Genomic DNA, 10,722 nt, shown 5'->3' on the forward strand with positions numbered 1-10,722 from the left:
GGGGACAGAGTGCTAATGGCCACAGAAACCAAGGGAACAGAGTGCTAATGGCCACAGAAACCAAGGGAACAGAGTGCTAATGGCCACAGAAACCAAGGGAACAGAATGCTAATAGCCACAGAAACCAAGGGTACAGAGTGCTAATGGCCACAGAAACCAAGGGAACAGCATGCTAATAGCCACAGAAACCAAGGGTACAGAGTGCTAATGGCCACAGAAACCAAGGGTACAGAGTGCTAATGGCCACAGAAACCAAGGGAACAGAGTGCTAATAGCCACAGAAACCAAGGGAACAGAATGCTAATGGCCACAGAAACCAAGGGAACAGAGTGCTAATAGCCACAGAAACCAAGGGTACAGAGTGCTAATGGCCACAGAAACCAAGCGTACAGAGTGCTAATGGCCACAGAAACCAAGGGAACAGAGTGCTAATAGCCACAGAAACCAAGGGAACAGAGTACTAATAGCCACAGAAACCAAGGGAACAGAGTGCTAATAGCCACAGAAACCAAGGGAACAGAGTGCTAATGGCAGTCCCCAGAGAGAACAAAAGGTGTGAAAGGTCAAACAGCAGAGAAACTAAGATCAAAGGGTGAACTGTGACAGATGTAGATGTGGGGGCGAGGGGAAGGGGGAAGCAAAGAGGAGAGAGGTTAAGGAAAGGTGGATAAGATTGGGGGGGGGGCGGTTAAATATATATTAAGAAAGAAAGAAATGGAAAAAGACAGTTAAAATGAAATGGGATGAAAATAAATGGGTCAAGGTGGGGTAGAGCTAATCATCTGAAGTTGTTGAATTAGATGTTCAGGCCGGAAGGCTGTAGCGTGCCTAACCGGAAGATGAGATGTTGTTCCTCCAGTTTGCGTTGAGCTTCACTGGAACATTGCAGCAGGACAAGGACAGACACGTGGGCATGGGAGCAGGGTCTTGTGTTAAAATGGCAAGTAACGGGAAGGTCAGGGTTCTGAATGCGCACAGACCGAAGATGCTCAGCAAAGCGATCACCCAGTCTGTGTTTGGTTTCTCCGATATAGAGGGGACTACATAGAGGAGAGGGCTGCACAGTCAGGGATACCATCCATTAGGTGATGTGGCAGTACCACACTACACACCAGAACTGACTTTATATTAAATCATCTGTTAACTCGATATTAAAAGCTGATGAAGCAATATACTTCTTATAAACCATAAAATTGATGCTAATTATCGCAGTAATGTCTTTCAACAAGTACTGCAAACATTACCTTTATAAAAACCCAGCTGCAGTGAGGTATTAGTCTAGTGACCTTGTCTAGTGACCTTGTCTAGGGGCCTTGTCTAGTGACCTTGTCTAGGGACCTTGTCTAGGGGCCTTGTCTAGGGGCCTTGTCTAGTGACCTTGTCTAGGGACCTTGTCTAGTGACCTTGTCTAGGGGCCTTGTCTAGGGGCCTTGTCTAGTGACCTTGTCTAGGGGCCTTGTCTAGTGACCTTGTCTAGGGCCCTTGTCTAGGGGCCTTGTCTAGGGGCCTTGTCTAGGGGCCTTGTCTAGTGACATTGTCTAGGGGCCTTGTCTAGGGCCCTTGTCTAGGGGCCTTGTCTGGTGACCTTGTCTAGGGGCCTTGTCTAGTGACCTTGTCTAGGGGCCTTGTCTAGTGACCTTGTCTAGGGGCCTTGTCTAGTGACCTTGTCTAGGGGCCTTGTCTAGGGGCCTTGTCTAGTGACCTTGTCTAGGGGCCTTGTCTGGGGGCCTTGTCTAGGGGCCTTGTCTAGTGGCCTTGTCTAGTGACCTTGTCTAGGGACCTTGTCTAGTGACCTTGTCTAGTGACCTTGTCTAGTGGCCTTGTCTAGGGGCCTTGTCTAGTGACATTGTCTAGGGGCCTTGTCTAGGGGCCTTGTCTAGGGGCCTTGTCTAGGGGCCTTGTCTAGTGACCTTGTCTAGTGGCCTTGTCTAGGGGCCTTGTCTAGTGACCTTGTCTAGGGGCCTTGTCTAGGGGCCTTGTCTAGGGGCCTTGTCTAGGGCCTTGTCTAGGGGCCTTGTCTAGTGACCTTGTCTAGGGGCCTTGTCTAGGGGCCTTGTCTAGTGGCCTTGTCTAGGGGCCTTGTCTAGGGGCCATGTCTAGTGGCCTTGTCTAGGGGCCTTGTCTAGGGGCCTTGTCTAGTGACCTTGTCTAGTGGCCTTGTCTAGGGGCCTTGTCTAGTGACCTTGTCTAGGGGCCTTGTCTAGTGACCTTGTCTAGGGGCCTTGTCTAGGGGCCTTGTCTAGGGCCTTGTCTAGGGGCCTTGTCTAGTGACCTTGTCTAGGGGCCTTGTCTAGGGGCCATGTCTAGTGGTCTTGTCTAGTGACCTTGTCTAGGGGCCTTGTCTAGGGGCCTTGTCTAGGGGCCTTGTCTAGTGACCTTGTCTAGGGGCCTTGTCTAGTGACCTTGTCTAGGGACCTTGTCTAGGGGCCTTGTCTAGTGACCTTGTCTAGGGACCTTGTCTAGGGGCCTTGTCTAGGGGCCTTGTCTAGTGACCTTGTCTAGGGACCTTGTCTAGGGGCCTGTCTAATGACCTTGTCTAGGGGCCTTGTCTAGGGGCCTTGTCTAGTGACCTTGTCTAGTGACCTTGTCTAGTGACCTTGTCTAGGGACCTTGTCTAGGGGCCTTGTCTAGTGACCTTGTCTAGGGGCCTTGTCTAGGGGCCTTGTCTAGGGGCCTTGTCTAGTGACCTTGTCTAGGGGCCTTGTCTAGGGGCCTTGTCTAGGGCCTTGTCTAGGGGCCTTGTCCAGGGGCCTTGTCTAGGGACCTTGTCTAGGGGCCTGTCTAATGACCTTGTCTAGTGACCTTGTCTAGTGACCTTGTCTAGTGACCTTGTCTAGTGACCTTGTCTAGGGGCCTTGTCTAGTGACCTTGTCTAGGGGCCTTGTCTAGTGACCTTGTCTAGGGGCCTTGTCTAGTGACCTTGTCTAGGGGCCTTGTCTAGTGACCTTGTCTAGGGGCCTTGTCTAGTGACCTTGTCTAGTGGCCTTGTCCAGGGGCCTTGTCTAGTGACCTTGTCCAGGTGACCTTGTCTAGGGCCTTGTCTACTGACCTCGTCTAGTGACCTTGTCTAAGGCCTTGTCTAGTGACCTTGTCTAGTGACCTTGCCAACTAAAGGAAGCTTCTGTTTGTGTAGAAATGGCTGTTGGGGTTAATCCAGTATCTTCAGAAGCCGAGATCTGCTAAAACCTCCCGAGAACTCCCAAAGTAAAAACCCTATAAAAGTTTAAGCAAAAAGCTGTGGAGGCTATCGCTGAGAGAGCTGTTTCGGAGATTGCTGAGCTTTTACCTGACCGAACCACTGCTGTTATCCCCACTGGTTGAGTATTGAACTCCAAAGGCTATTAGCCGTTGTAAGTATGAATTGCTCACTGCTTCGGTAACTATGTAATTAGGGAATTCAAGGGCAAACTAATCACAGCCCCTGCATTTGCCGAACTGCATCATTTACTAAAAACTTCTATTACCCTTATTCTTTAAATAAATTGCGTATATATTTTACCATACAGATCCGTGTCTATTTTCATAAGTAAGTGTGACATTGAACTCATCATATTTTCACCTCTGACCCACTGGAGGATGACTGACCCACATCCAGCTCTCAGAATAAGAAAGATTTAGCTGCAGTGATAGTCTCTCTCGTATACCAAAGATAGTGAAAGAACATAAGAACTAGGAGCAGGAGTAGGCCATCTGGCCCCTCGAGCCTGCTCCGCCATTCAATGAGATCATGGCTGATCTTTTGTGGACTTTCCGGCCCGAACACCATAACCCTTAATCCCTTTATTCTTCAAAAAACTATCTATCTTTACCTTAAAAACATTTAATGAAGGAGCCTCAACTGCTTCACTGGGCAAGGAAATCCATAGATTCACAACCCTTTGTGTGAAGAAGTTCCTCCTAAACTCAGTCCTAAATCTACTTCCCCTTATTTTGATGCTATGTCCCCTAGTTCTGCTGTCACCCGCCAGTGGAAACAACCTGCCCGCATCTATCCTATCTATTCCCTTCATAATTTTAAATGTTTCTCTAAGATCCCCCCTCATCCTTCTAAATTCCAACGAGTACAGTCCCAGTCTACTCAACCTCTCCTCATAATCCAACCCCTTCAGCTCTGGGATTAACCTAGTGAATCTCCTCTGCACACCCTTCAGCGCCAGTACGTCCTTTCTCAGGTAAGGAGACCAAAACTGAACACAATACTCCAGGTGTGGCCGCACTAACACCTTATACAATTGCAACATAACCTCCCTAGTCTTAAACTCCATCCCTCTAGCAATGAAGGACAAAATTCCATTTGCCTTCTTAATCACCTGTTGCACCTGTAAACCAACTTTCTGTGACTCATGCACTAGCACACCCAGGTCTCTCTGCACAGCGGCATGCTTTAATATTTTATCGTTTAAATAATAATCCCGTTTGCTGTTATTCCTACCAAAATGGATAACCTCACATTTGTCAACATTGTATTCCATTTGCCAGACCCTAGCCCATTCACCTAACCTATCCAAATCCCTCTGCAGACTTCCAGTATCCTCTGCACTTTTCACTTTACCACTCATCTTAGTGTCATCTGCAAACTTGGACACATTGCCCTTGATCCCCAACTCCAAATCATCTATGTAAATTGTGAACAATTGAGGGCCCAACACGGATCCCTGAGGGACACTACGAGCTACTGATTGCCAACCAGAGAAACATCCATTAATCCCCACTCTTTGCTTTCTATTAATTAACCAATCCTCTATCCATGCTACTACTTTACCCTTAATGCCATGCATCTTTATCTTATGCAGCAACCTTTTGTGTGGCACCTTGTCAAAGGCTTTCTGGAAATCCAGATATACCACATCCATTGGCTCCCCATTGTCTACTGCACTGGTAATGTCCTCAAAAAATTCCACTAAATTAGTTAGGCACGACCTGCCCTTTATGAACCCATGCTGCGTCTGCCCAATGGGACAATTTCTATCCAGATGCCTCGCAATTTCTTCCTTGATGATAGATTCCAGCATCTTCCCTATTACCGAAGTTAAGCTCACTGGCCTATAATTTCCTGCTCTCTGCCTCCCTCCTTTTTTAAACAGTGGCGTCACGTTTGCTAATTTCCAATCCACCGGGACCACCCAGAGTCTAGTGAATTTTGGTAAATTATCATTAGTGCATCTGCAATTTCCCTAGCCATCACTTTTAGCACTCTGGGATGCATTCCATCAGGGCCAGGAGACTTGTCTACCTTTAGCCCCATTAGCTTGCCCAACACTACCTCCTTAGTGATAACAATCCTCTCAAGGTCCTCACCTGTCATAGCCTCATTTCTATCAGTCGCTGGCATGTTATTTGTGTCTTCCACTGTGAAGACCGACCCAAAAAACCTGTTCAGTTCCTCAGTCATTTCCTCATTTCCCATTATTAAGTCTCCCTTCTCATCCTCTAAAGGACCAATATTTACCTTAGCCACTCGTTTTTGTTTTATATATTTGTAAAAACTTTTACTGTCTGTTTTTATATTCTGAGCAAGTTTACTCTCATACTCTATCTTACTCTTCTTTATAGCTTTTTTAGTAGCTTTCTGTTGCCCCCTAAAGATTTCCCAGTCTTGTAGTCTCCCATCAATCTTTGCCACTTTGTATGCTTTTTTTCCTTCAATTTGATACTCTCCCTTATTTCCTTAGATATCCACGGTCGATTTTCCCTCTTTCTACCGTCCTTCCTTTTTGTTGGTATAAACCTTTGCTGAGCACTGTGTAAAATCGGTTGGAAGGTTCTCCACTGTTCCTCGACTGTTCCACCATAAAGTCTTTGCTCCAAGTCTACCTTAGCTAGTTCTTCTCTCATCCCCTTGTAATCTCCTTTGTTTAAACACAAAACACTAGTATTTGATTTTACTTTCTCACCCTCCATCTGTATTTTAAATTCGACCATATTGTGATCGCTCCTTCCGAGAGGATCCCTAAAGCAAGGAACATTGTTGATACTAAAATTAGACATCCCAAACAGCGAGTCTTCCTTTAGATATTGACAAGACCTTGTCTGGTAGCTTCCAAGATCTTAGATAGAATACTCCTCGACTGTCACAAGAGGTTGCTCTCCATCCCAACAGGATCCGCATTCGGGCGATCAACGAGGCGAAGGCCACGACATCTGCCTCCGCACCAGTTTCCAACCCTGGCTCGTCCGACACCACGAATATGGCCTCCCGGGGGCCCGGGTCCAGTTTGACGTGCACCACCTTTGAAATTACCCTAAAAAACTCCTTCCAGTAATCCTCTAGCTTTGGACAGGACCAAAACATATGAACGTGATTAGCTCCCCGACCCTCCCACCTCCCTCCCCCCGCAACATCTTCACACACATCTACTCCTTCAAAGAATCGGTCCATCCTCACCCTCGTGAGGTGTGCCCTGTATACCACCTTCAGCTGTATCAGCCCCAACCTCCCGCATGAGGTGGAGGCATTTACTCTCTGGAGCACCTCACACCAGACCCCCTCCTCCATATCCTCTCCCAATTCTTCCTCCCACTTCACTTTGATCCCTTCCAGTGGGCCTTATCCTTTTCCAACATAGCTCCGTACACCACTGACACTACCCTCTTCTCCAGTCTCCTTGCCGTCAGCATCTCCTCCAGCAATGTGGAGGCCGGTTCCTCCGGGAAGCTCTGTATCTCCTTCCTGGCAAAGTCTCGAATAGCATGTTACTAAACATTTCCCCCTGCACCAGCCCATACTTTGCTTCCAGCTCCTTCAATCCTGCAAACCGACCCCGAAGAAACAAATCTTTTAGTGTCTTAATCCCCATCTCCTCCCATTTCCGAAAACTTCCATCCCACCTCCCTGGCTCAAATCTGTGGTTCCCCCAAATCGGCATTTCCCTTGACCCTGCCCCCAACCCGAAGTGTTGGCGAAACGGCCTCCAAATCCTCAATGAAGCCATTATTACCGGACTCCCAGAGTATTTCCCCGGGGCAATCGGGAGCGGCGCTGTTGCTAGTGCTTTCAATCCCGACCCCCTGCACAAACTCTCCTCCATTCTGACCCAGTGGGAATCAATCCCTCTGACCCAGCTCCGCACCTTCTCCACATTCGCTGCCCAGTAGGTTCGGAAGACCCAAACCCCCTGCCTGCTTTCTCCTCTGTAGCAGCACCTTCCTCACTCTGGCCACCTTCCCTCCCCATATGAACGAGGTAATCCTTCCCACTATCTCTCTCAAAAAGGCCTTTGGCATTGAAAAATAAACGAAATCACAGCAACACAGAGGGAGACCATGCCACCTTGCCAGATCAGCTTTCCTCTCCCCACCAAACTAGCGATATTGAGTTGTTGTTGAATTTGTTGGTGTTTTCAGTGTGAAGTTGTTGTTGGATTTGTTGGTGTTTTCAGTGTGAAGTTGTTGTTGGATTTGTTGGTGTTTTCAGAGTGAAGTTGTTGTTGAATTTGTTGGTGTTTTCAGTGAAGTTGTTGTTGAATTTGTTGGTGTTTTCAGTGAAGTTGTTGTTGGATTTGTTGGTATTTTCAATGTGAAGTTGTTGTTGGATTTGTTGGTGTTTTCAGTGTGAAGTTGTTGTTGGATTTGTTGGTGTTTTCAGTGTGAAGTTGTTGTTGGATTTGTTGGTGTTTTCAGTGTGAAGTTGTTGTTGGATTTGTTGGTGTTTTTCAGTGTGAAGTTGTTGTTGGATTTGTTGCTGTTTTCAATGTGAAGTTGTTGTTGGATTTGTTGGTGTTTTCAATGTGAAGTTGTTGTTGGATTTGTTGGTGTTTTCAATGTGAAGTTGTTGTTGGATTTGTTGGTGTTTTCAGTGTGAAGTTGTTGTTGGATTTGTTGGTGTTTTCAATGTGAAGTTTTTGTTGGATTTGTTGGTGTTTTCAGTGTGAAGTTGTTGTTGGATTTGTTGGTGTTTTCAATGTGAAGTTGTTGTTGGATTGTTGGTGTTTTCAATGTGAAGTTTTTGTTGGATTTGTTGGTGTTTTCAGTGTGAAGTTGTTGTTGGATTTGTTGGTGTTTTCAGTGTGAAGTTGTTTTTGGATTTGTTGGTGTTTTCAATGTGAAGTTTTTGTTGGATTTGTTGGTGTTTTCAGTGTGAAGTTGTTGTTGGATTTGTTGGTGTTTTCAGTGTGAAGTTGTTGTTGGATTTGTTGGTGTTTTCAGTGTGAAGTTGTTGTTGGATTTGTTGGTGTTTTCAATGTGAAGTTGTTGTTGGATTTGTTGGTGTTTTCAGTGAAGTTGTTGTTGGATTTGTTGTTGGGTTTGTTGGTGTTTTCAGTGTGAAGTTGTTGTTGGATTTGTTGGTGTTTTCAATGTGAAGTTGTTGTTGGATTTGTTGGTGTTTTCAGTGAAGTTGTTGTTGGATTTGTTGTTGGATTTGTTGGTGTTTTCAGTGTGAAGTTGTTGTTGGATTTGTTGGTGTTTTCAGTGTGAAGTTGTTGTTGGATTTGTTGGTGTTTTCAATGTGAAGTTGTTGTTGGATTTGTTGGTGTTTTCAGTGTGAAGTTGTTGTTGGGTTTGTTGGTGTTTTCAGTGTGAAGTTGTTGTTGGATTTGTTGGTGTTTTCAGTGTGAAGTTGTTGTTGGATTTGTTGGTGTTTTCAATGTGAAGTTGTTGTTGGATTTGTTGGTGTTTTCAGAGTGAAGTTGTTGTTGGATTTGTTGGTGTTTTCAGTGTGAAGTTGTTGTTGGATTTGTTGGTGTTTTCAGTGTGAAGTTGTTGTTGGATTTGTTGGTGTTTTTCAGTGTGAAGTTGTTGTTGGATTTGTTGGTGTTTTCAGTGAAGTTGTTGTTGGATTTGTTGGTGTTTTCAGTGTGAAGTTGTTGTTGAATTTGTTGGTGTTTTCAGTGTGAAGTTGTTGTTGGATTTGCTGCTGTTTTCAATGTGAAGTTGTTGTTGGATTTGTTGGTGTTTTCAGTGTGAAGTTGTTGTTGGATTTGTTGGTGTTTTCAGTGTGAAGTTGTTGTTGGATTTGTTGGTGTTCTCAGTGTCAAGTTGTTGTTGGATTTGTTGGTGTTTTCAGTGTGAAGTTGTTGTTGGATTTGTTGGTGTTTTCAGTGTGAAGTTGTTGTTGAATTTGTTGGTGTTTTCAATGTGAAGTTGTTGTTGAATTTGTTGGTGTTTTCAGTGTGAAGTTGTTGTTGGATTTGTTGGTGTTTTCAGTGTGAAGCTGTTGTTGGATTTGTTGGTGTTTTCAGAGTGAAGTTGTTGTTGGATTTGTTGGTGTTTTCAGTGAAGTTGTTGTTGGATTTGTTGGTGTTTTCAGTGTGAAGTTGTTGGATTTGTTGGTGTTTTCAGTGTGAAGTTGTTGTTGGATTTGTTGGTGTTTTCAGTGTGAAGTTGTTGGATTTGTTGGTGTTTTCAGTGTGAAGTTGTTGTTGGATTTGTTGGTGTTTTCAGTGTGAAGTTGTTGTTGGATTTGTTGGTGTTTTCAATGTGAAGTTGTTGTTGGATTTGTTGGTGTTTTCAGAGAGAAGTTGTTGTTGGATTTGTTGGTGTTTTCAATGTGAAGTTGTTGTTGGATTTGTTGGTGTTTTCAGTGTGAAGTTGTTGTTGAATTTGTTGGTGTTTTCAGTGAAGTTGTTGTTGGATTTGTTGGTGTTTTCAGTGTGAAGTTGTTGTTGGATTTGTTGGTGTTTCAATGTGAAGTTGTTGTTGAATTTGTTGGTGTTTTCAGTGAAGTTGTTGTTGGATTTGTTGGTGTTTTCAGTGAAGTTGTTGTTGGATTTGTTGTTGTTTTCAGTGTGAAGTTGTTGGTGGATTTGTTGGTGTTTTCAGTCTGAAGTTGTTGTTGGATTTGTTGGTGTTTTCAGTGAAGTTGTTGTTGGATTTGTTGGTGTTTTCAGTGTGAAGTTGTTGTTGGATTTGTTGGTGTTTTCAATGTGAAGTTGTTGTTGGATTTGTTGGTGTTTTCAGTGTGAAGTTGTTGTTGGATTTGTTGGTGTTTTCAATGTGAAGTTGTTGTTGGATTTGTTGGTGTTTTCAATGTGAAGTTGTTGTTGGATTTGTTGGTGTTTTCAGTGTGAAGTTGTTGTTGGATTTGTTGGTGTTTTCAATGTGAAGTTGTTGTTGGATTTGTTGGTGTTTTCAGAGAGAAGTTGTTGTTGGATTTGTTGGTGTTTTCAATGTGAAGTTGTTGTTGGATTTGTTGGTGTTTTCAGTGAAGTTGTTGTTGGATTTGTTGGTGTTTTCAGTGAAGTTGTTGTTGGATTTGTTGGTGTTTTCAATGTGAAGTTGTTGTTGAATTTGTTGGTGTTTTCAATGTGAATTTGTTGTTGGATTTGTTGGTGTTTTCAGTGAAGTTGTTGTTGGATTTGTTGGTGTTTTCAGTGTGAAGTTGTTGTTGGATTTGTTGGTGTTTTCAGTGTGAAGTTGTTGTTGGATTTGTTGGTGTTTTCAGTGTGAAGTTGTTGTTGGAATTGTTGGTGTTTTCAGTGTGAAGTTGTTGTTGGATTTGTTGGTGTTTTCAGTGTGAAGTTGTTGTTGGAATTGTTGGTGTTTTCAGTGTGAAGTTGTTGTTGGATTTGTTGGTGTTTTCAGTGTGAAGTTGTTGTTGGATTTGTTGGTGTTTTCAGTGTGAAGTTGTTGTTGGAATTGTTGGTGTTTTCAGTGTGAAGTTGTTGTTGGATTTGTTGGTGTTTTCAGTGTGAAGTTGTTGTTGGATTTGTTGGTGTTTTCAGTGTGAAGTTGTTGTTGGATTTGTTGGTGTTTTCAGTGTGAAGTTGTTGTTGGATTTGTTGG

Source organism: Scyliorhinus canicula, chromosome 13, assembly GCF_902713615.1.
Source record: "Scyliorhinus canicula chromosome 13, sScyCan1.1, whole genome shotgun sequence".
Lineage (NCBI taxonomy): Eukaryota > Metazoa > Chordata > Chondrichthyes > Carcharhiniformes > Scyliorhinidae > Scyliorhinus > Scyliorhinus canicula.